The sequence below is a fragment of the Rhinolophus hipposideros genome (assembly GCF_964194185.1).
Source record: "Rhinolophus hipposideros genome assembly, chromosome: 9".
Lineage (NCBI taxonomy): Eukaryota > Metazoa > Chordata > Mammalia > Chiroptera > Rhinolophidae > Rhinolophus > Rhinolophus hipposideros.
The window spans coordinates 70,690,550-70,713,260 of record NC_138055.1 but is presented as its reverse complement, the minus strand read 5'-3'; the positions used below and the strand labels follow the sequence as shown (position 1 = coordinate 70,713,260).

At 37.4% G+C, this 22,711-nt stretch overlaps 1 pseudogene across 1 annotated transcript; it reads right to left on the bottom strand.

The window, feature by feature from the left end:
- Positions 1-13,408: 13,408 nt before the first annotated feature.
- Positions 13,409-14,519, bottom strand: LOC308502042 (hsc70-interacting protein-like; annotated as a pseudogene). Its single transcript has one exon. The product of its transcript is annotated as a hsc70-interacting protein-like (transcript).
- Positions 14,520-22,711: the final 8,192 nt, after the last annotated feature.

The following is a 22,711-nucleotide window of genomic DNA, read 5'->3' as shown; positions in this document are numbered from 1 at the left end:
GGTGTTAAAAAATAAAACCAATTACATATTACCTGGCTAATTTATGACATTTTTCTACTGATAACAATGAGCATTTTGAGTAGCTTGTGTATTGCCCCACAATACAGGGAACTCTGGGATGAGGGAGAAAATGCTGCATATGAAGGACAAATAGGCAGTTTCTAAGATCCAACTTTTATCTTCCTTTTGTTTCTAATTTTATTTATCAAGTACTAATCTTAGCATTGGTTTCTATTTCTGTTGACCAGACAAAAGAAACTAGGGACCTTGCTGGAAAATCACAGGGGAGAAAGGAGGGCATTTGGTAACGTAAGTAGGAAATGCTTGCCTCCAGTCAGTCCAGCTCTGTTTCTCCTTCTGAGCAGAGCATACATTAGTGCACTCTCCCTAACTCATTTTAAAGTGACTTTCTGAATGTTTAGTTTTGCAGAGAATACCTTTCTTATTCCCTGGTGGAATAAGGCTGTGTCTGAGATGCCAGGAGCAGATTTCTTTTCCCCCTCCACAGGGCTAGAAGAGCAAGATTTTTTGTACACAGATAATTCAGCAGTAGTTGCATTGATTCATTTAGTGATGGCGTTAACTTCAATTTCCCCAGAGGAGGGGTTTTCACACTGAGGCAACAGACTGTGATCCTGACTGGTTTCGTCATTTCTTTGTTATTAAAGACTATGATCCTTGAGTAAGGAGTCAATGCCTGTATACACAAATAATTTTGTCCAACTGACCTCTAGCCAGCAGAGAACAGCGGAGCCAGGAAATATGTCGCAGGTATAGATGTGCCAAGCACTAACGTAGAGGGTGTTTCTTTAATAAATAGGTGACTAATTCACTGGACTCTAGTGTCTACAGACATTTCTCATGTACTTTGGGACATGTCAAGACATTGCTAGACTAAACTCCTGGCAAATTGGAGATGTGGGATGCCTTCTTTCCTTTATTTACACACTAGCTCATTCTTGTGGATATATATGGAATTGATGACTCTTTCAGCATTACTAGATTTTGTTGTTCAGATAGTAACTTAATGTAGGAAAAGACAGCTAGAGCACTAAATACACACATGCCATACATAGTAGCAGGCAGGCCAGAGACACAAAGTTTAGGATGTGCAATTCCCATTAGCATATGAAATGTTATTTTTGTTTTTGTTTTTTTGTTTTCTTTTTCTGTGTACTAGTTTTTAAATTTATTAGGGTGACATTTGTTAGTAAAATTACATAGATTTCAGGTGTACAATTCTGTATTACATCATCTATAAATCCCATTGTGTGTTCACCACCCAGAATCAGTTCTCCGTCCATCACCATATATTTGATCCCCTTTACCCTCATCTTCCAAGCATGTGAAATGTTTAACTAGACAACCAATCTCTTTGGAGAAAGTAGATATCAACACTTGGCTGCCAGTGGGCATGTTCATAGACATGAATTAAGAAAGAAAGGCAGGAGGCAATGATTGTGTATGTGAGGGTATAGTACCTAAGGGCGAAAATGACCCTAATTTCTAGAGGTAACTAATATTTTAGAAAACAGTTTAAAGATGCTGGCCTCACATGCACTGGGTGTGAAAAGGTACCCAGGACTCTCCTAGGCACCGCTGCCAGGAAATCTAACCTAGTGGGCCAGTCGTCTTTCTCAGAGACCAGCCCTTTTTTTAGGGCAGAAGAATGAGTCAGTATAATCACAGTCACCTGGAAATAAACTGCAGACAGAGCTGCTTTTGTTCTCCAAATGAAGTCTTCCAAAGGGGATGAATTACTTTCCTAGCTCCCCTCCCTAAAAGGAAAATAGTTTTGTATAATATTTGCTGCACAGTTTTGTTGTACTTTCTGAAAATGACACTTGTGATTTTATGAACGTATAAAAATAAAGGCTAGTACTTCACTGTACCCTTCATTATATGACAACACTCATCTCTTGGCCTCTTTCCATTGGCTAGTGTGAGAGCTGAAGAGAGAACAGACTTTTCCAGTCTAATAGACGTTCTACTGGACTTAAAAACTTTAGCTCTTTTTAAAGTACTTCTATGAAGTAACTCATCATTTAAAAAGTTCCAAGTTTTATAAAATTGGGTCTGAATGCTTACTATCTTTGAAGCAAAGAACTGATTGCTTTCAGTGCTGCTGTATAAATTATGGTTACGTGGCCCAATTCCCTGGTTGTATCACCCGCTGGGTCAAGTTTACCTCACAGGGAGCTCTGTGCCTGGAGGGTAAGGGGAGGAGAAATGAAGGGGAACTGAATCCTTGGAGGGACAGCATGGAAGGGTATGTCTTCGTCATAGGCTCTAACGATTATATGACATATTCTAGCAGCTTTGCATCTGAGAGAATCCACAAATGGAGCTCATTTTGTTTGTTCCTCTGCCCCAACATAGAGGTTCATGGCTCTGACTCACCACCTGTAGAACATATGTCCGAACTTTGTTTTTCTGGCAATGATAACAATGTTCTGACTGCTGCTTTCTCCCTGGGTCCTCCTTGTGACCAACAGAGTGAGTTTCTGAGTTGGCTGTATAGGGGGAACTTTGCAGCTGAGCTCTAGAACAGAGAGAACTTGGGGAGTCTGAAGTTCTGACCCTGATTTCATTTGCACTGTGTGTCTGTCCTTAGAAATAACTGCAGTGATTTCCATTTTAATTGGTCCTAATTCTGGGATGGTTCCAACTCAGTGAGCCAAGGCTGTAGAAATACAGAATAATGAATGTTCAGAAATCTTCTCTTTTCTTTAACATGTCAAGCTCATTCTGGTCCATCATGAAGATGCAGATCATAATTCCCTTCTGACTTTCTTCCATTTTCACTCTTTATCTGTGGTTTTAAAAGGCTATGTAACTTGTTGCTATGCAATGGAAAGCACATGGGACTCCAAAGTGAGAGGGACCCAGGTTTGAATTTCAGCTTTGCCATATTTTGCCTATGTAATTTTAGGCAAACTTCTCAATTGCTTAAGAGTCCCCATTTTCTCATTTGTAAAAAATGGGATAACTAAATTGACATAGAAGAGGTACAATTATAGAAGCAGAGAAAAAGAGTTTAAATCCCAGTACCTTCATCTCTTTGACCCTAAAAGGTGTTAGTCCTCACTTCATATGGTTGTAATGAGGATTAAGTGCTGTCTCTGCCTTATAAATTCATAAGGGTTAAATAGAGCGGATATGTAAAAATTTCCAAGACAATGTCTAGTGTCCAGCAAGGACTACACAAACATTAATTTTCCTATTCATTATCTGGGCAGTTTTGTAAAGGTCAAAACCTCCTTTGTTTTTCAGGAGCCAAGGGCCTTGGCTCATATTGTCTATGAGTATTTGGAACTGGAAGACTGGAAGAGGTAGGACATGTTTATCTGCTTGGCTCAGTAGAAGAGGATTCTTTAATGTCTTAATCCATTCGGGCTGCCGTAACAAAATACCACAGACTGGGTGGCTTACAAACAACAGAAATTTAGCTTTCATAATTCTGGAGTCTATGCAGTCCAAAATCAAGACACTGGCAGATTTAGTGTTGGGTGAGAGCCTGTCTCCAGGTGACAGTCGACTGTTTTCTCTGCTGCATCTGTACAGTACAGTACACCAGTACAGTTGTACTGTACACCAGTACTGTACAGTACAGTACTGTACAGTACAGTTTCCACCATGTACAGTACATGCGTCTGTACATGGTGGAAAGAGCAAGGGGCCTCTTTCATAAGAGCACTAATCCCATACATGAGGGCTCCACTCTTATAACCTAATCACCCCAAAGTCCTCATCTTCAAATACCACCACATTGGGGATTAGGATTTCAATGTATAGATTTGTTGGGGGACGGGGCGAGGAGAGGTGGGGACACAAACAGTCTATAGCATACAGCGTGATAATAAAATTCTTGGAAACATAGGAAAATACATATAGTTTATAGATATCACCTTATAATTTGTGAAATGTTCACTGTCATTTCTCATTTACAATGTATAGTTTAGTATGCTATGCAAAATTGCAATGAATGTGGTACACAGCACAGCTTTTCCGTTAGTCTTTGCCCAGGCAGGCCTCCAACCCTACCACTCTGGCACAATGGGGGGTTGCGCCATCCTGATAAAATAACTCTGGATGACATTCCAGTCTATCAACTACTGGCATTATTTAGTCACTTAAATATGGCAAACATTTGCCTATGTTTCCAGACCATACAGCCACTCCGTAGTTAAGTTTCAGCATTGAATAACATGAAGGCTCCAGAGTTTGCTCTGCTTTCTATATTGTAGAAATAACACAATCATGGTAACAACCAGCTTCCCTGGAGACATGTGGGAGCAGAGTCCACTGTTGAGTGGTATTTCAGATACAGCCACTGAGAGGACCCCTGTTAAGAAATGTTTTCCCCAGGACACTCAATTTACACATAATTAGTGATTTTCCTTTCGCTTTTCCTTAAGCTGATAAATTATTGACATCCTGCACAATGAATTACAGAGAGCTCTTGCAAATTCACTTCAACACATAGAGGCTGGGTAGATAAAGAAGGATAAAGGGATTATAAGAAAACCTAGCCTGCGAGGCAGCGGGAGAAGAGGCAATAGAGTGTGATGTTTCAGAACTGAGTGAAGAAAGTGTTTCAAGAAGGAAGGAGTAATGCCAAATATTGCTAGGTCAAAATGAAGATAGAGAACTAAAAATGGATTTGGCAACATGACTTATCAGAGCCTGTGATAAGGGCAGTTGTTAGTGTTGGGGCCAAAAGACTTATTGAAGAAAGAATGGGATTTAAGAGAGAATGGGACAAAACAGAAACAGAATCTTTGATACAGAGAACAGACTGATGGATGCCAGAGGGGAGGAGGGTTGAGGAGCTGGGTGAAAAAAGTAAAGGGATTAAGAAATGCTAATTGGTAGTTACAAAATATTCATGGGGATGTAAAGTGCAGCATAGAGAATGCAGTCAATAATGTTGCAACGACTCTCTGTAGTGCCAGGTGGGTACTAGACAAATGAGGGATCACTGAATAAATTATATAAATGGCTAACCACTAAGCTGTGTACCTGAAACTGATATAAAATAATATTGCATGTCAACTGTAACTGAAAAAATTAGTTAAAAAAATAATTTAAAAAACCAGAGTACACACAAAAAGAGAGAGAATGGGAGAAGAGGATGCTGATTACAGACAACTCTGAGTTTTGCCATTTTTTTATTTGTGTTTTTGCTCTCAGTATAAGATAATTTATTAAAATCATATCGGCAGACATTTTATTTGTGATATCGAATCAGTGCTATTTCTGTTCTCTATTTTCTCTGATTGTTAAGTTATAAAGAGCACAGATCCTGAACCAACATATAGAAGTTAAGGCCCTAGGTGGCTTCTAAGGTCCCTCCGAGCTGAACCGTTTTGGAGCATTACATGTCCTATGCTTCTCATCCAGATACAGATCTGAGGACAGCTCTTATTTCTGTCATGTTCATGAACGACAGCTCTTATTTCTGTCATGTTCGTGAACGTAAGACATAGTTTTTACAAAACTATTTAGGAATATGTTACAAGGACCCAAAAGAGCAAAGCAAGGGCTAAGTGACTTGACACAGGCTAGAAGAGACTTATCCAGGACATGTATTTCTAGATGCCGCTGTATTCTACCCTACTAAGCGCCATCACATTAGGCCAGATGGAAGTGGGAAGCCTGAGGGGCTGTATCTCCTAATAGCCTCACTTTCCACATGGCAAATCTCCTTCAGAGGAACCTTTTAAGGTGTATCTTTATACACTTACCCAGGAGGTATCTCCAATTGCGTGATTTCCCTGCTAAGAAAATGATTTCTTTAATTTTTGGGAAAATATTATGGAGGAGGCTATCATTATTGAAAAACAATATGTTTTCTCATCCATACTATACCAGCTTATGCATATTTCTCCAAACATTTCAATCTTTTTCCCCCACTGCGTTTTTTTAAAGACAGCTTTTCTAAATACAGATCATGGCATTCTGTTTTATGTCATTGTAACCCTGACCATTATGTAAAAAGCGGGTTGTGCCATGTAGGAAACCTGATTATCATCAAGAGATAAATCTGTTTTCTGGAAACTGTGCATTCCACAGCAGCCCCAGCCTATATGATTCTTAAATAATCTCTTTGTTTATTCCTCAAACAGAAGGCAGTCAAGTCAACCAGTTTATTCTTCCAGCACTGCAAGAGGACTCCCATGCATTTTCCAACTTTTTTTTTTTTTTTTTTGAGCTGTGGTTGTAAAAGTTTAGTGTGCTTTGGGATGTGTCATCTCTTATTTCTTAAGGGTCAGCTGAGCTGAGAGACAGAAGGTCAACCTAAATAGTTCTCAGATTTCATTTCGGGAAATTCCAGGCCCCAGCTCAGCTTGTTCTGTACGTGTCCACCTATGAAGGCTCAGCCCTCTGTTGTTGCAGCTGTTGCTGAGCACAGCGCCCATTTATTCCCAATCAGCTGGAACTTCCTGTAAGTGTTACCTAGTGGCTTTTTCCTATTGCTACTCCATTAAGATTTTTTACAAGATTTATCAAAGAATTTGAGCTTCATAGGACTTTGGAATACATACTTCTAATGTCTGATGACTTTTCAAAACTCAGATGCCGTGCTAGTGGCAAACTATCAGAGACACAGTCAGCTGCCTTAATGAAACCTCCACCATTTTGTAGGTGCCTCCAAGATGGGGAAATGGAATGATGAGTTGGAAGGAACACGCAGAACGTTTCTTGCATTGTACCTCTCACGCCAATCATGCTGTAGATAATCTTACGACTGAAGGAAAATTCAGAATTGGAGCCTTGACCTTAGCATCCTTGTTCTAAAATAAGAAGAATTTTAGCACTTACCCAAGGTCATATAGCTAATTATGCCAATATCCTCTTGTATATACATTTGATCTTGGGGGAAAAACATCAAGATTATAAACAGAGAGTTCCTTTTTACAAGGATATTTTTTGTTCTTATTATTTATTCTAGGGGTCATGGAACATTGTGTTATATGGGATAGTTTTAATGTGGTCTATTCTTTCTGACTTGTCAAAAGTCTATATCTTAATAAGATAGAAATATATATTTATATTATATCTATGTATGCATATATGTTTTATTTCTAGTTAATAGTTCCTTTCTCTGCAGGGACAGGAGACCAATGTGTCTGAATTTGTACAAAACAAAAACATCAAAGTAATAAAATAAACTGACCCAATATATACTATATGAGGCATTTAAATTCTGATAATTCATGTCTGATACAAGCTGTAAGAATATGAAATGGTACACATTAATCTCCTTTTTCCATGAAAGCTCGAGCAAAAATCATAATGTTCTAAATAAAATAGAATTGCATTAAAAAATTCAGGCCTCATCTCTTACTCTTTCTTTTCCCTTCGCCTGAAAAATTACAGAGCTCTCCATGATCCTCTTGATTTTGAATCTTGTGATTTTAAAATGTCTCTGCTGGTTTTTTAGGACAGTAATCATACCTTTTTTGTTTTCATCATCTTTCAGAGACATTGAATCACTGGGCAGAGTTGGGCCCAAATTCATTAGTTGTATCTTTAGCTTGCTGGCTAATACTAACTGTAAGGAAGGAGACTGGTACTTTCCTCACATTTCCACTGGCTCCCTCCAGAGCGTTAATCAATTTATTTCTCAGTAGTTAATAACGCACACTCTGTAGTCAGAATGCACTAGCTAGAACTGAGGCTCTACCTCTTGTTAGGTAGGCAATCTTGAGCTAGTTATTCACACTACGAGAGTCTCATTTTTAAAATGTGAAATAATAATAGCATCTCCCACACTGGAATGTTGGGAAGGTCAAATGAGATAATTCACATGAAATGATTATTCCCTGCTGCAGATTAGAAGCTCTGTAAAGAGTTGATAATATTGTTGTTATTATTATTACATATGACATTAAGTATTCTTAACCTTAGAGAGATGGAGAAGGTCAGATTACCTAGATTTTCCAAAAGGTGCACCTGAATAGAACTGGGCCCCAGGGCCAGCCAGCACAGGTGTTCAGAGCTATTCTGTGGACCTGTCAGTCATGGAGTTGTTATTCTCTCCTGCTCTCTTGACTTTCAAAGGACTAAAAGGAAGGTCCATTGTTAGCCACTCAAGGATATCCATCGGCCAGAGTATTTCTGACCATGGTCTCTTATGGAACAAAAAAATCATTCTTTATTCATGTTCTAACTTCCCCTCCAGGAAGTTAAACAATGCAATAGACAACAACCTTTTGTCTAAGGTGAGTTCAGGCTAGATAAACAGATAAATAGACAGAGCTGTGCCCAGTTTTCTTTTTTCCTTTCTGTCAGTCTTATAAATGTATAATAAGATTGTTGGTCTAAAGTCCCTGTTTCCCAGGGTAAATGCCTTTTGTATACATTTAAAATTCACTCATGCCCCCTTTTAATAAACCACCCACTATCTCCCAAGGTGACCACTCATCTGATTTTTTTCATTTTGTATTAGTTTTCTAGAATTTCACATTAGTTAAATCATAAAATATGTACTCTTTTTCTGGCTTTCTTCAAACTGTTGAGAAAGTTTGGTGGCGTGATGCAAAGTACCAAGTTTATAAGTTACTAGTATATCTTTCCTTTTGTTCTCAAATATCACTACTAGGTACCATATTTCCCCGAAAATAAGACCTGGTCTTATATTAAGTTTTGCTCCAAAAGACGCAGTAGGGCTTATGTTCAAGGGATGTCATCCTGAAAAATCATGCTAAGGCTTATTTTCTGTTTAGGTCTTATTTTCGGGGAAACACGGTAGAACTATTGAAAGGCTGAAATATGTGTGAGTGGGTACTCAAAATACATTCTCCAATAGACAAAATATTATACATTTTAGTTTAAGTATAATAATAGTATATTGTTCAGGTATGTTAGGGGTTAATAGGTTTCTATGAAACAATCTGGGAATCTAATAACCATGGGTATTGGTCTAAGTATTTAAAAAGGAATGGGGGCATCTCAGCTAACCTAGCAGCCTGGAAAGTGATTAGGAATATTCTGGAGCACCCTGGTACCCCTATACATCAGCTGAGCTGTTGAGTTGTTGGTGGCTCACCAAAGTTAGTTACTTGAGTTTGATTTTGTTCTCAAACTTGTATATTCCAGGTATACTATAGTTTTAATTACATCAAAAATTAATATGCATGATGAAATGTTAATGCAAAAAGAAAGAGGCTTATTGATTTTATGGCAACTAAATTTAATGTTGCGAAAAGGCACAATAAATTTAGATGGCCAAAAAATCCTGTCCAATTAGGTGTGGATAAGACAATTGTTAAAGGGAAAAAATGTAGGAAAAATCATGACAATCTAAAACTCTGCACAATGATGGCTTTACATGTGTCTTTGTCTTTCTACTTTAAAGTCAAAACGATGAGAAATGTGTGAGGTGGTTTCAGTAACAAAGACAAAGTAAAACCAGAGGACCTGTGACCAAAGAAAAGGCCATGGTAGTACATTAGAAAAAGTGGTGAATCTGTGTTCATCTATGTATATGTCATTTTAAGCATTTTACTGCACAAAAATTAAACATTTAAAAGTAAACAGAATAATGTAATGAACCTACATATACCTGTCACCCAGCTTCAATAAAGATCAACTTTCTGCCTTCCTTGTATTGTTGTCCATGCTTCTACCCACTTCTCCCAACTCAACTAATCTCATTATTTTTCTGTGGTTCCCTCCTTTTTTCTATGAGGTAAACTTCATATGCTTTGAAATGCACAAAGCTTAACTGTATAATTTTGACAAATTGATATACTTGTGTAATACATATCCTTATCAGTATAGATACATTTCCATCTCCCCTAAAGTTTCCCTGATGCCTCTTCCTGGGGAACCTCCTCACCCTAACACCCCAGACATAACTGCTTCTCTGATTTTTTTCATTTTAGTTTAGTTTTCTAGAACTTAGTATAAATGAAATTCTATAGTATGTACTCTTTTCTGTCTGGCCTTCTTTTGCTCAGCGTGTCTGTGAGACTCATCCAGTGACATGTTGGAGTCAGCTCAAATCAGGTTGTGACAGTCAATTGTGTGACTCTCTTCCTAACTCTGCATTCAGTGACTTCAAGTTGAAATGGGAATATTGAAGTGGAATATGTACAACATGGAAATTGGCAAACAGTGTAAATCAGGACTTTCTCGACACTGAAGAGTCCGTTGTCAGCACATCACTGGTTCATTTATTTGGTTGGGTGAATCAGGAGTCCAATCCCAGGCACCATGTTTCCCCCAAAATAAGACCGGGTCTTATATTAAATTTTGCTCCAAAAGACGCATTAGGGCTTATGTTCAGGGGATGTCATCCTGAAAAATCATGCTAGGGTTTATTTTTCTGGGTAGATCTTATTTTTGGGGAAATATGGTATTGTTGACTAGGATTTCATTGCGTAGATATACCACAGCTCATTTATCAGTATGTTGTATCGATATTTTGCAAATCGTGTTGATGTGTATTTGTGTGGTTTCCAGTTTGGGACTATTGTGAATAAAGTGGCTATGGATGTTCTTATACAAGTCTTTTTATGGACATATGTTTTCATTTATTTTGGATAAATGCCTAGGAGTGAAATTGCATATATTTTAACTGAAAAATGTAATGGTCTAGGTATGGAGGCATCCTTATTTAGATGATTTTTATACTAATGAACTTTTAATTGACTGATGGACTGCCAAGTCTAGATTATAGGAGTTAAATCTACAAATACTTATACAGGGCTTTTCCTTATATGTTTATTTCAAACTTTTAAAAAATAGTAAAGCATACATACAGAAACAGGACAAAATGCAAAACAGACAAAAAAATTTATAGCTCAATGAATTATTACTAAACTATCATCTGTATATCCACCACCATCATTTCTAGGTCACAACAGTGCCAGCATTTCAAAAGTCCCCTTGTGCTCCCTGCCTTATCCCTTCTTCACAAAGATGATCACTGTCCTGACTTTAATAGTGTCACTTCCTTGCTTTTCTTTCAAGTTTCATCACCCACATACATATTTCTAAATGCTGTAATTTGGTAATGACTGCTTTCAAATGGAAACATGCATTCTTATGTGTCTGGCATCCTTTGCTAAAATTTTATGTGTGAGTTTTTAACATGTTGCATATAACATAATTTGTTGATTTAAATTGCTTTAGATTTCTCCGTTGTGTAAGTATGCTCAATTTACTCTAATGTTCATAAAAACTTGGGAGTTCTCAGTTTTAGAAAATTGTGAATAATGCTACTATGAAAATTCTTGGCTATGAATCCTAATATATGTATATACTTTTCTGCATTCATGAGTGGATTTATTGGGTCACAGAATATTGTCTTAGTCAGTTTGAGTTGCTATAACAAATTACCATAGATAGGGTAGCTTAAATGACAAATATTTATTTTCCACGGTTCTGGAGGCTGGGAAGTCCAAAATCAAGTTGTCAACAGATCCAATGTCTGGTGAAAGCCCACTTCCTGGTTTGCAGATGGCCATCTTCTTGCTGTGTCCTCACATGACAGAGAGCAAAGAGAAAGGAAGCAAGTTTTCTTATGTCTTTTCTTTTTCATTTTTTTTTTAATTTATTGGGGTGACAATCATGTCTTTTCTTATAAAGGACATTAACGCCATCACAAGAGCTCCACTCTCATGGCCTTATTATCTCCCAAGGGCCCTACCTCCTAATACCACTCCACTGGGGTTAGGGTTTCTACATATGAATTTTTTGGGGGAAACAAATATGCAGTCCATCTTCATCTTTAGTACATAATGCCAGAATGTCTTCCAAATGTGCTTATTCATGTTCTCACTCAGAACACATGATAATTTTCATTGTGTCATATTCTCCTTTGGTTCACTTCTCAATTTTAGTCTTATAGTTGTTGATCAACAAAAATGTCCCTCTTATCTCTCGTAATACTTTTTTTTTAAACTTTTTTTTTTTTTAATTGGGGAAGGGGAACAGGACTTTATTGGGGAACAGTGTGTACTTCCAGGACTTTTTTTTTTCCAAGTCAAGTTTTGTCCTTTCAATCTTAGTTGTGGAGGGTGCTGTTCAGCTTCAAGTTGTTGTCCTTTCAGTCTTAGTTGTGGAGGGCACAGCTCAGCTCCAGGTCCAGTTGCCATTGCTAGTTGCAGGGGGCACAGCCCACCATCCCTTGCAGGACTCGAGGAGTTGAACTGGCAACATTGTGGTTGAGAGCCCACTGGCCCATGTGGGAGTCGAACCGGCAGCCTTCGGAATTAGGAGCATGGAGCTCTAATCACCTGAGCCACCGGGCTGGCCCCTTGTAATACTTTTTGCTTTAAAATTTATTTAATTGGGCATTAATATAGCTAAGTTATTTTTTGTTAATGTTTGCACAATTTTTTTATCCTTTAATTTTTTTATTTTTTGATATCTCTCTGTTTAAATATGTCTCTTGTGTGTTTCTTTTAATCCAGTCCAATAATTCATCTTTTAATGGGAGCATTTAACATTTATGTTTAATATACTTTCGGATCTACTTAGATTTAAATTTATCATCACATTATGTGCTTTCTATTTGTCCTGACTGTCCTATATTTCCTTTCTCCTTCTTTGGATTGATACTTTTAAGTTTTTTCTATTTCCCTCATCCATTGGAATTTATATACTTTTAGTGTTATCTTAGGGGTTGCAACATGCATCCTTGACTTATCAAAGTCTAATATTAATTGTTACTTTTAACTTATTTTCATAAAACATAACAATCTTAGAGCATTTAGTTCCATTTACTACCCCCAACTTAAATGCTACTTTTGTTGTTAATTTTAATTATTGTTTTACATAATCAATATTCAAACATAGTTACTCACAGATTTATCATTTTATTTTCTATTTATTTATTAATTTTTAACTCTCATCTTTCATCTGGTTTTATGTCCTTCCACCTGAAAAAATGCCCTTGGATAGTTCCTTTAATACTGGTCTACAGATAATAAATTCTATCAGTTCTTATTTATCCAAAAATGTTTTTATTTCACCTGTATTAGAATTATAAATTACCACTTATTTTCTTTTGGTCCTTTAAATATATCATTATCTCTGACTTCCATTGGTTTTCTGGAGAAGTCAACTCTAAGTGTGATTATTTTTTTTTTTTTAAAAGAAAAATGTAGGGTTTTACATACCCTTTTAATTTGTTTTTAAATATTTTTAAGGTTTAAAAGTGTTTAAAGTTTGTAATTTCTAGTAGGAAAACATTATCTGAACAAATACCCTATGGCAAAGCACTGTAAAATGTTACAGCTGCATTTGGGACAGAGGGATAGGGATTCTCTTCAAAGCACCCCAGCTTTCTTCATGAGAAGGTCAGAGTTACACTGGTTTGTATTATTGCGACATCCACTGGGTGATCTACCTTGCTTTTCCTTCTGCAAGGGCTTTATTTGTCAGAGGGGCATTATGCTTGACCTCCAAATTTGGCTGACAATTTACTGATGAGATTCATCACCTTTGGGTTGCTCTGATATTTTGACATATTTGCCGGGTTCTGGGCCACATCTTGGAAGGCCACCATAACTTCTGGGTCCTGCATGGCTGCAAGAACCTCTGGATCCCTAAGAATTTCACTGAGCCCGGGGAATTCCTGCCATTCCAGGCATGCCCCCTCCCATTCCAGGCATTCCTCCAGGAAAATTACCAGGCATTCTCCCAGGAAAGCCACCTGGAAAAGAGCCATCCTGAGCTCCTGATTGTTGTCTGGCTTCTTCCTCCCTCTGGGCTGTCTCAAGTTCTTCCCGAGACTTCTTAACCCTTTCCATTCTTTCTTTGATCTCTCACTCTTCCCGTTTCCGCTCATACTTTCTCCGATGTTCTGCAATTTTCTGAGCCCTTGGATGAACTTCTTTCAGCATTGCACTATCATCGTCATCATAATCCAATTGACATGCAAGGGCAAGATCGTGGTCTGCTTCTTCCCAATGGCCCAGAAGTCTATGGGCTTTCCCTCGCCACTTGTATGGCTGAGCTGAATCAGGGTTTATTTCAATAGCTCTGTCACAGTCCCGGATGGCAGCGTTTGGCTTCTGTAATTTGATGAAGACACTGGCTCTCTTGGCATACAGAATGGCCAAGCGAGGTTTCAGCTTGATGGCATCTGTGAACAAGTCAATGGCTCTCTGTAGGTCACCATCATTTAGGGCATCAATGGCAGCCCCTTTTTTATCATTTGCCTGATCCATCATCTCCTCGGTTATCTCTACGTTTTCATCTCCTATTTCTTGAGGTGCATCAGTGTGTGGTTCAATCACACCTTCATTGTCAATTTTTAGAGCACTTTCCTCACTTGATGGTTCATCTGCCTTTATGATTTCCTCCGCCTTCTTACTATCTGCTTTTTCTTTCTTGATATTTTCTTCTGATTTAGTTTTATGAATAGCAGGTGGTATTTTACCGCCCATGCTCTCCACCCACTCCCTCAGGAAGCGCATTTCTTCGGTGTGCAGAACGCTGGGGTCCTGCTTACACATTTTCATGAAGGCCCGAAGCTCGCTCACTTTTTGGGGGTCCATGGTCGGGAAGCAGCGGGAGGCGGTGGGCTCGGCTGAAGCTGCAGCCCGATTCCAGGCCTGGGCACTAGCTACTAAGTGTGATTATTGCTCCTTTGGAAGTAATTTGTCTTTTGTTTTTCTCTGCTGTTTTGAAGACAGTCTGTTTGTTCTTGATCATAATAAGTTTTAATAAGATGGGCCTAAGCATGGATTTATTTGTATTTAACCTACTTGGGTTTGCAGCATTCCTTGAATTTGTGTCTTTGAATGTTCAATTTTGGAATATTCTCAACTATTGTTCAAATATTACTTCTACCCCACATTCTCTCCCCTTTTACTCTGGGACTACAATTTACAGCAGTTGAGACTTTCACGTTCTATTCTTCACCTCTGTTATCCTTGCTTCTGTATATTTTTAATGTTTTTTTCTCTTTATGCTTCTTTCTAAATTGTTTCTTCTGATTCATATATCACTTCACTAATTCTCTCTTCATTGCATCTCAGCTAGTGTTAAACTCATCAGTGAGTTTTTAATTTTGTCAATTGTATTTTTGATTTCTAGAATTTTTATGTGTTTTTAAAAATGTACTCTGTTCTTTTTCATAGTTTCCAGGTGTGCTGAAATTCTTAATTGTATCTTTATACTCTTAATTATAGTAAGCATAGTTGTTTTACAGTCTGGGTTTGATAACACCAACATCTGCAGCCCCTGTAGACTCTTTAAATTGCCTATTGTTTCTGCTGGTTCTCGTTTATTTTATCTTGTATTTTTCACATGTGTGGATGTTTTTGACTGTGAGCCAGACATTGTACTTAAAAATTGTTTGTACAAATTGAGTGTTAGTAAAATATCTTTCACTGGAGATGATTTACTTTTGCTTCAACTATTGCCTCTGGGTACTAGCAATCTGGGATCCCCTCAATTTAATTTCTGGGATTGAAAGAATTGAAAGCTTGGCTGCAGTTCTAATGGGGGATCACTTCTGATTCACTCTTCCAACTAAGATGTAACTTTTCAAAGTGCTAACCAAAGTGTGTGGGATTTATCAGCACCTCTCTGTTCTCCCAAGCAGACCCTGGACTCCAGCTTTTGTCTACCTATTTCTGGGATATTATCAAGAGTACTGCTCAACCTCTTGGCCCCTTAGCAGCCTCTTTCAGTATTAGCAAGTGTCCCAGGAGAAAGTGAACCTAAATCGTAACCTTGCCTCTCTAGATTTTCCCTGTTTTCTGGATTATGAGCTGGTAATTACTTACTACATTGTTGAGTCTCCAATGCCTTAAAGAAAATACTTGTTTACATTTTGTACAAGGTTGTCTGAATTATGGACTCTGTCATAACTGCAAATGGAAGTCCAAGCGCCTTTAGCATCTAACTCTGCATTACATACAATTGAGGAAGAGAAGTACATGCCAGTGAAAAGCCCACAATATGTTTAGAAATACAAAATATGTGATGTAATAAATTTCATTGATTATGCACTGGTAGATTAATTCCAGGGTAGTATCTGAAAACTGAATATGGAACAAACTCGATTTAAACTGCACGATGAAGCCCATTGTTAGATCAATTGATCAGTTCATGAAAATAAGCATTAAAATAAAATAGCAAATATCAGAACATATCATATGTATTAGGGTAATTATTATGTGTCAAACTTTTTTTCCAGTTATTTTTATGCATGTGTGTATTTTCATTAGGTCATGTGTGCATTATGTGCTGACTGTGAAAATTAAATCTTGTTCTTAGGTGGCGTGTGTGTGTGTGTGTGTGTGTGTGTGTGTGTGTGTGTAAATAATTCATTGGAGTTCAATAGTAATCCATTGGATGATGCATTAGAACAAATAGGGACCTGTAGTATGAATTAAGCCTACAGAAGACTGGATTTAAAGATGGGAGAAAATGAGGACTGAAGCACATACCTTAGATTGTACGTGAATTACACTTTATTGTTTTAGCTTAGAAGTTATAGCTCTCAACAAAAGCTACCAGATATCATCAGCTAGGGAATGAATGCTTCAAGAGTACAACTACTCAGGTGTCCTCTGCTTCCCTCAGGGAAGATGTACTTGACAATTGGCTGTTGTCTTTAATCCCATGAGGGAGCCCATCCTATAAGGTTGAAGGAAATGCCAATTGGCGTCTTGTTGAGCTTTTTGGACCATAATCATGCCACTCTAAAATTACAAAATCGTTGTTACTTAAATGGATTTTAAAAAATTGCTTCTGGCAAATCTTGTCACTTAGTTCTAATATTCAAATCTTGCCTTTTCATTTTCTTGCTATATCACCAATGCATATTATATCATTAGCCTCAAGTTATATAAGAGTGACTAGGCAACATGTAGATACATTTTCATTACATTTTTAATCTGCCATGTCAGACGTCCTAGAAGCATGGTAAGCTTGGCTATGGTCCACCTCAGAGACTAAACCCTAGCTTGGGCTAAAGTCTTCTACCTATTGTCCTTGTATTATTCTAGTCAGCATAGCTCAGACTTTGGAAATGTGCTGCTAAGGTTTCGTACTCTATGGATTGTCTAGGAAGAAAGGGAGATGGATTATAATACCACCCACTGGATAAGGAAGGACAGTACTTCATACCTTGGGGCTCCCTGAAGCCAGGACCTGAGGCAATCCCTGCTTGCCCAGATCTGAGGACAGCATTGCTCTATCCCAACCTTCATTAATCCCAAGTCTCAGTTCTAGGAAAAGGGTCTTTGCAACAAACATGTTGCATAACAATCTTAAAATAGCTTTCCTGAACCAGGGAACCATAGATATACAAAGCAAGGAGGGAAAATACGATACAAAATTATCAAAGGAGATACTAAAAAGATCTGGTTGTGCATTAATGAACTCACCATATCAAAGTAGAGTTACTTTGATGTGTTGGATTTGCCCTGTTATTATGGACTGAATGTCTGTGTTCCTCCAAAATTCATTGGTTGAAGCCCTAACCCTCAATGAGATGATATTTAATGTGGGGTCTTTGGGAATTAATTAGATTTAGATGAGGTTTATGAGGGTGGGGCCCCCATGATGAGGTTGATGTCCTTAGAAGAAGAGGAAGAGATCAGAGCTCTCTCTCTCTCTCTCTTGTTCTCCCCTCCTTCCCCCTCACCTCCCCATAAGGGTACAGCAAGAATTCGGCCATCTGAAAGTCAGGAACATGGCCCTCACCAAGAACCAAATCTGTTGGTACCTTAATCTTGGACTTCCCAGCCTCCAGCACCGTGAGATGTAAATGTCTACTGGTTTAGCCACCCAGTCTATGGAATTTTGTTATAGCAGCCTGAGTTGAGTAAGACACCTGTGCTCTCAGAGCTTGTCAGGCCAAAGGATATATGTGAGAGAGATGGAATAAAATCAGTTTAGGTCTTGTTTAAGAGGCTCCTTTGAGAGATGCAGGGACCTCCACAGAAAGTGGGACAGAAAACAGTTGTTAAAGGGCTTAAAAAGAAGGGCAAGTTAGAGGAGTGATATATCCAGCTACATGAGGAGGACCCCCAATGATATAAGAATGCTGAAGAACTCACAGGAGTGCAGACAGAAGAGTCAGCTCTGTACATCTGACAAGTCGGAGACCCCTAACACTAGGACATCCTAATAATCCCAGCCCAATAAAAACTTGTCAGCTCTTCTCACTTCATCCACCTACTCCTACGTTAAGTCTGCAAAGAGGCTGGAACTGTAGTAGGAAGATGGGAGGAGAGAAACCCTAGGTGAGGAAAGAGAGTAAAAAGAAGAAGCTAACTACGTTGTCTTTTTCTCATTGTAGGCTATTCCACCTGCTGTGAGCCTAAGCAATACAAAGATGAGAACTCCAATTTTACAGCAAGTTTGCAGGTTTTTCTATTACGAGAGACAGGGTTTTTTTTCATTGCTAAAGTGAAGGTGTGTTTTATTTTTTGAAGTACCCAGAGATTGTTTGCAGGGGTGGTAAATATTAACAACCAGTTCTCCAATGGTGATGGTGGTGGCAACTTTGGTTTGTAGTGTTTGCTCACCATGACAGATTTCAAGCCTCCAACATGACATCACGAAATGTGGAGTGAGAAGGAAATATACACAATTGCTTCTGATCAGTCTGAGCAGATTGAGCACAAAACTCACTGTGTTACCTAAGAATGACCTGCGAAGTCCTATGACCTGCCCAAGATTTCATCTCAGGTTTGGGGAAGATGTAGTTCCAAGAATAAATTTAAACACAGTGGAAAAACAAAGCAAAATTGCATTATAATTTCTCTCAAGCCACAATTATTCAATATAATGGTTACATGAGTACATTTGAAAAAGGAGAATTGTTTTACTGGAGTGTCTTAAGACATTTTGAGCAAGAAGACTTCACAGCTGGGCAGGTCAAGAGACGGTAATGAATATTTTCTCTATCTGTTTGAAAGCTGGTGTTTGATTTGAATCAGTTTGGGTCTGACTTGAAGAAATGGGGAGAGCACTATGCCCTGGAATGGTTCATGGCGTTGGTTTGGCTAGTGCTTGTTGAGTCTGTCATTTTTCTGCAGCCATTAATTACTGTAGCTGTTGGAATAGGGTTAGAGGAAAGTGATAGATACTAAATGGTATCTATGAGGCTTCTGCCATGTTTCCCCCAAAATAAGACCTAGCCAGACCAATAGCTCTAATGCATCTTTTGGAGCAAAAATTAATATAAGACCTGGTCTTATTTTACTATAATATAAGACCACGTATAATATAATATAATATAGTCTAACATAATATAGTCTAATATAATATAGTCTAATATAATATAGTCTAATATAACATAGTCTAATATAACATAGTTTAATATAACATAACATAACACAACACAACACAACACAACACAACACAACACAACACAACATAACATAACATAACATAATGTATTTACCGGGTCATTAATTTTTGCTCCAAAAGACGCATTAGAGCCAATTACCCAGCTAGGTCTTATTTTCAGGGAAACACGGTATTGAGTATGGTTAAAAATAATCTCTGGGGACTTGCTGGGATTTGTCAGGAGGGATTTTAAGAAGTGTTTACATTTTATAACAGCTGATAAAATAAACACTATGATGCTGATGATGACTGATGGCCCTGATGTGGCCTGGGAAATGTGGCTTTTCTTGTTTATTCTTTTATATCTAGTCCTGAATTCCTAGTTTGAGTTTCCTTTTAAAAAAATGTCATTTTTTTTGTTGTTTTTTTAACACGGAGACAATTATTTACATATTTTAATCCTTGATCCCTGGAATATTCATTAAGTGTTTGATGGTGGTAATGGTCATGACCGGTCCAAATAGCAGAAGGGTAGGAATCTTTTCAGGTAGGAAAAACAGATGGCCTGTTCTCTTTTAGAAGATTAAATGCTTAGAGGTGAAGTTTTCCCCTTACATAGCTCATAAAGGCTATAATTTGCATTGTATACTCCCTGTTACATGAGTTCCTAATGGTTGGACCATTTGACCTTTAAATTATTAATGTCTTTTCTCAAATTACAATTATATTCTTAACACCTGTCCTACTAACTGGCAATATTCTGAAAGACCGAGTTTTCATTCTTCCCTATTTCATTAATTGTAACTTGTATACCATATAATAATAGACTCTTCAGAACAGCATTTTGCCGAATGCAAAGGTTATCAAATGCTAATGAGCACTTTTAAATGGCTGTTAACTCATTACAAAGCTTTTCAAGGTCCCATATTTCCTTTATTAGTTCTCTATTTTTTCTACATTTACCTTTAAAGTATCCCTCAAGATAATTTTAAATATTCTTAGAAAAAAATGAATATACATGATGGTCTTCTCTATGTCAAGCATGCTCACATGCTCTTTTTATTTATTCCTTTCAACGAGCCCTGTGAATAAGGTGTTCCTACGCCTGTCTGGTAGAGGGAAATAAGGACAAAAAATGCTAAATGATGTGTTCAAGGTCAATGGTGGGGCAAGGATTTGAAGTCAAGATTTCTGTCTTCAAATCTTGTATTCTTTTCTCTACAGAACTCAAGCTATGTCAAAGTTTACTGTAAAATAAATGGACAAAATCTGCCACTAAATAACAATGGAAGTCCTGTCCCCTGTCCGGTGCCATCACTGGCTTCCCTCATCATTACTATCATATTTCACTTTTTTTTCATTATTCTACTCACTTCTTGCCTGTTTTCCTCCAATCAGGCATAACTTTTATTATTTATTCTTTTTCCAGTTTGTCAGTGAATATATTGGAATTGTAGAGGAATCATTTAATTATCCAGAAATTTGATCTATAATGTCCAAATTGACCTATTATCATTCCATCTCCGCTAGATTTCATATAATTTGAATTGAAGCATAATGAAAATACCACTTTAGAATGTTTTTTTGTGTATGTATGAAACTGATATAAACCCTATCATCTACCTGGGATACAAATATAGTCACGTCTTATTTTTCCAACTAATGGCTCAAGACGTTCCTTCTGCCCTTCAGCAGAACATTCTCTATCTTTTTTATCTCTATCCAGTGCACTCCTCCTGAAACTGCCTGTGGATTCTGAGGTGTAAGGAATTCTTAGTATTGAGCTTGTTTGTAAATGGGAGGTAGAATGAGAACTGAATGCTAATCGTACCACTAAAGCTCATTGCATCTGCCTCTGTCTCAGTGCTGTTGTAAACGGTATCCAAAGATCAGACGCGGTTTTGTCCAACACAGTGGATTGACCGTGCTTATCTGGATCTTGGATCTTTTCCATTTGGGTACTGACATGACAGTTCTTTCAGTGTACTTCCTCATGCTTGGCAATTGCTACTTAAGTGGACCATAATGTCAGAGGGGCGGGATGGGGATGAGCTTTCAGCTTCGGTTGTCTGTTAGGTTAGGACCCGCCTTCTCCATGAATCTCCAGATAAGGAAGTGCCCAGGTCGCCAGTCCAGACATTTCTTTCTCACCTCTGATGCCCTTGGTAATCTTTCCTGCCACTGAGATTAATAGGAGAGTTTCTATGAATAAATGTGGTACAAAATCTTAGAATATTATTAATAAGAATTGTTTTTCATGATTCTTATTAGTTAAAAGGGCTAGTTATTCCACATTAATTTTTAGAATCTTATAAAGTACTTTTTAAAATTGTGTTTTTAATTCCTTGGTTCACTCTTTACAGTGAAGTTATGAATTTGCCTGTAATTGCCATTCATCATCCAGAAAATAGGTGAAATTTAGGGTCATGAAAGTTTTCTCTAACTTTACTATAGTGCATTAGCCGGGTCTTGTAGCCTGATTAGGTTTAGGACTGTCATTTGTGAAATGAAGGGATTGGATTAATGTAGCACAATCTATCTTAGGTATCTTTTTGGGTTCAGAAACTCCTTCTACAGTAATATATAATCTCCCTTTAGTTTTTAAAAACCATCTCATCATCTTATGTGTTGTATAATAAACAAATAACTTTAAATTTAAAAACATAAATCAATATATTATTATAGATTGTATTCTTAGTTGTATAACCAAAAGTTCCAGTTTCCTCAGGATAGGCCTGGATTTTATATGTTATCCTAGTATTAGTAGCTTTTTATCAAAACTGTGCCAGATTAGATGATAAACTCCATGGTTACTTTAATTATTTGGTTGTTTAAATACAATGTTAATAGTAGTTATATAAAGATATATTTGAACTTTTCCTAATTTAGCAAGAAATATCTCCTATTCAATTTTTAAAAATTAATTATGTAAATAAAAGTATTATTAAGGGACCAGAAGTGTAAAATGTTATCTATCAACTTTAGTTGGGGACTAAATGAACATTAAAATATAGAAATAAACTTAACTATGTGTGGCAACATCAACAAAACTACTTCCTTTATAAGACAGAACTTGCATTTTGCTGTTACAAACATGAAGTGTTTTATTTACATAATCATGTTTTTGTTCCTACAGGATGAACAGAGAGAAAGAATTTATGTTGTTATTTGTCAAATAAAACATTTTGTTACATTATGGGTAATCTTTTATCCCATTAAACAAACAAACAAAAAACCCTAACTCCATGTTATCGGAAAATGTTTTCCTTTTAACAGTAGCTTTTGCTGAACTAGAGACACATTCTTGTGTTGTATAAATATTTCTGTCAGTCAAATGCAACCTGTGGATTTGGTAAAGAAAATCTTAAGGAAATGTATAGAATTGTCTTTCGTATGTTCCTTGTGAATTTGTATTTCAGCATCAGTGTTCTTTAGC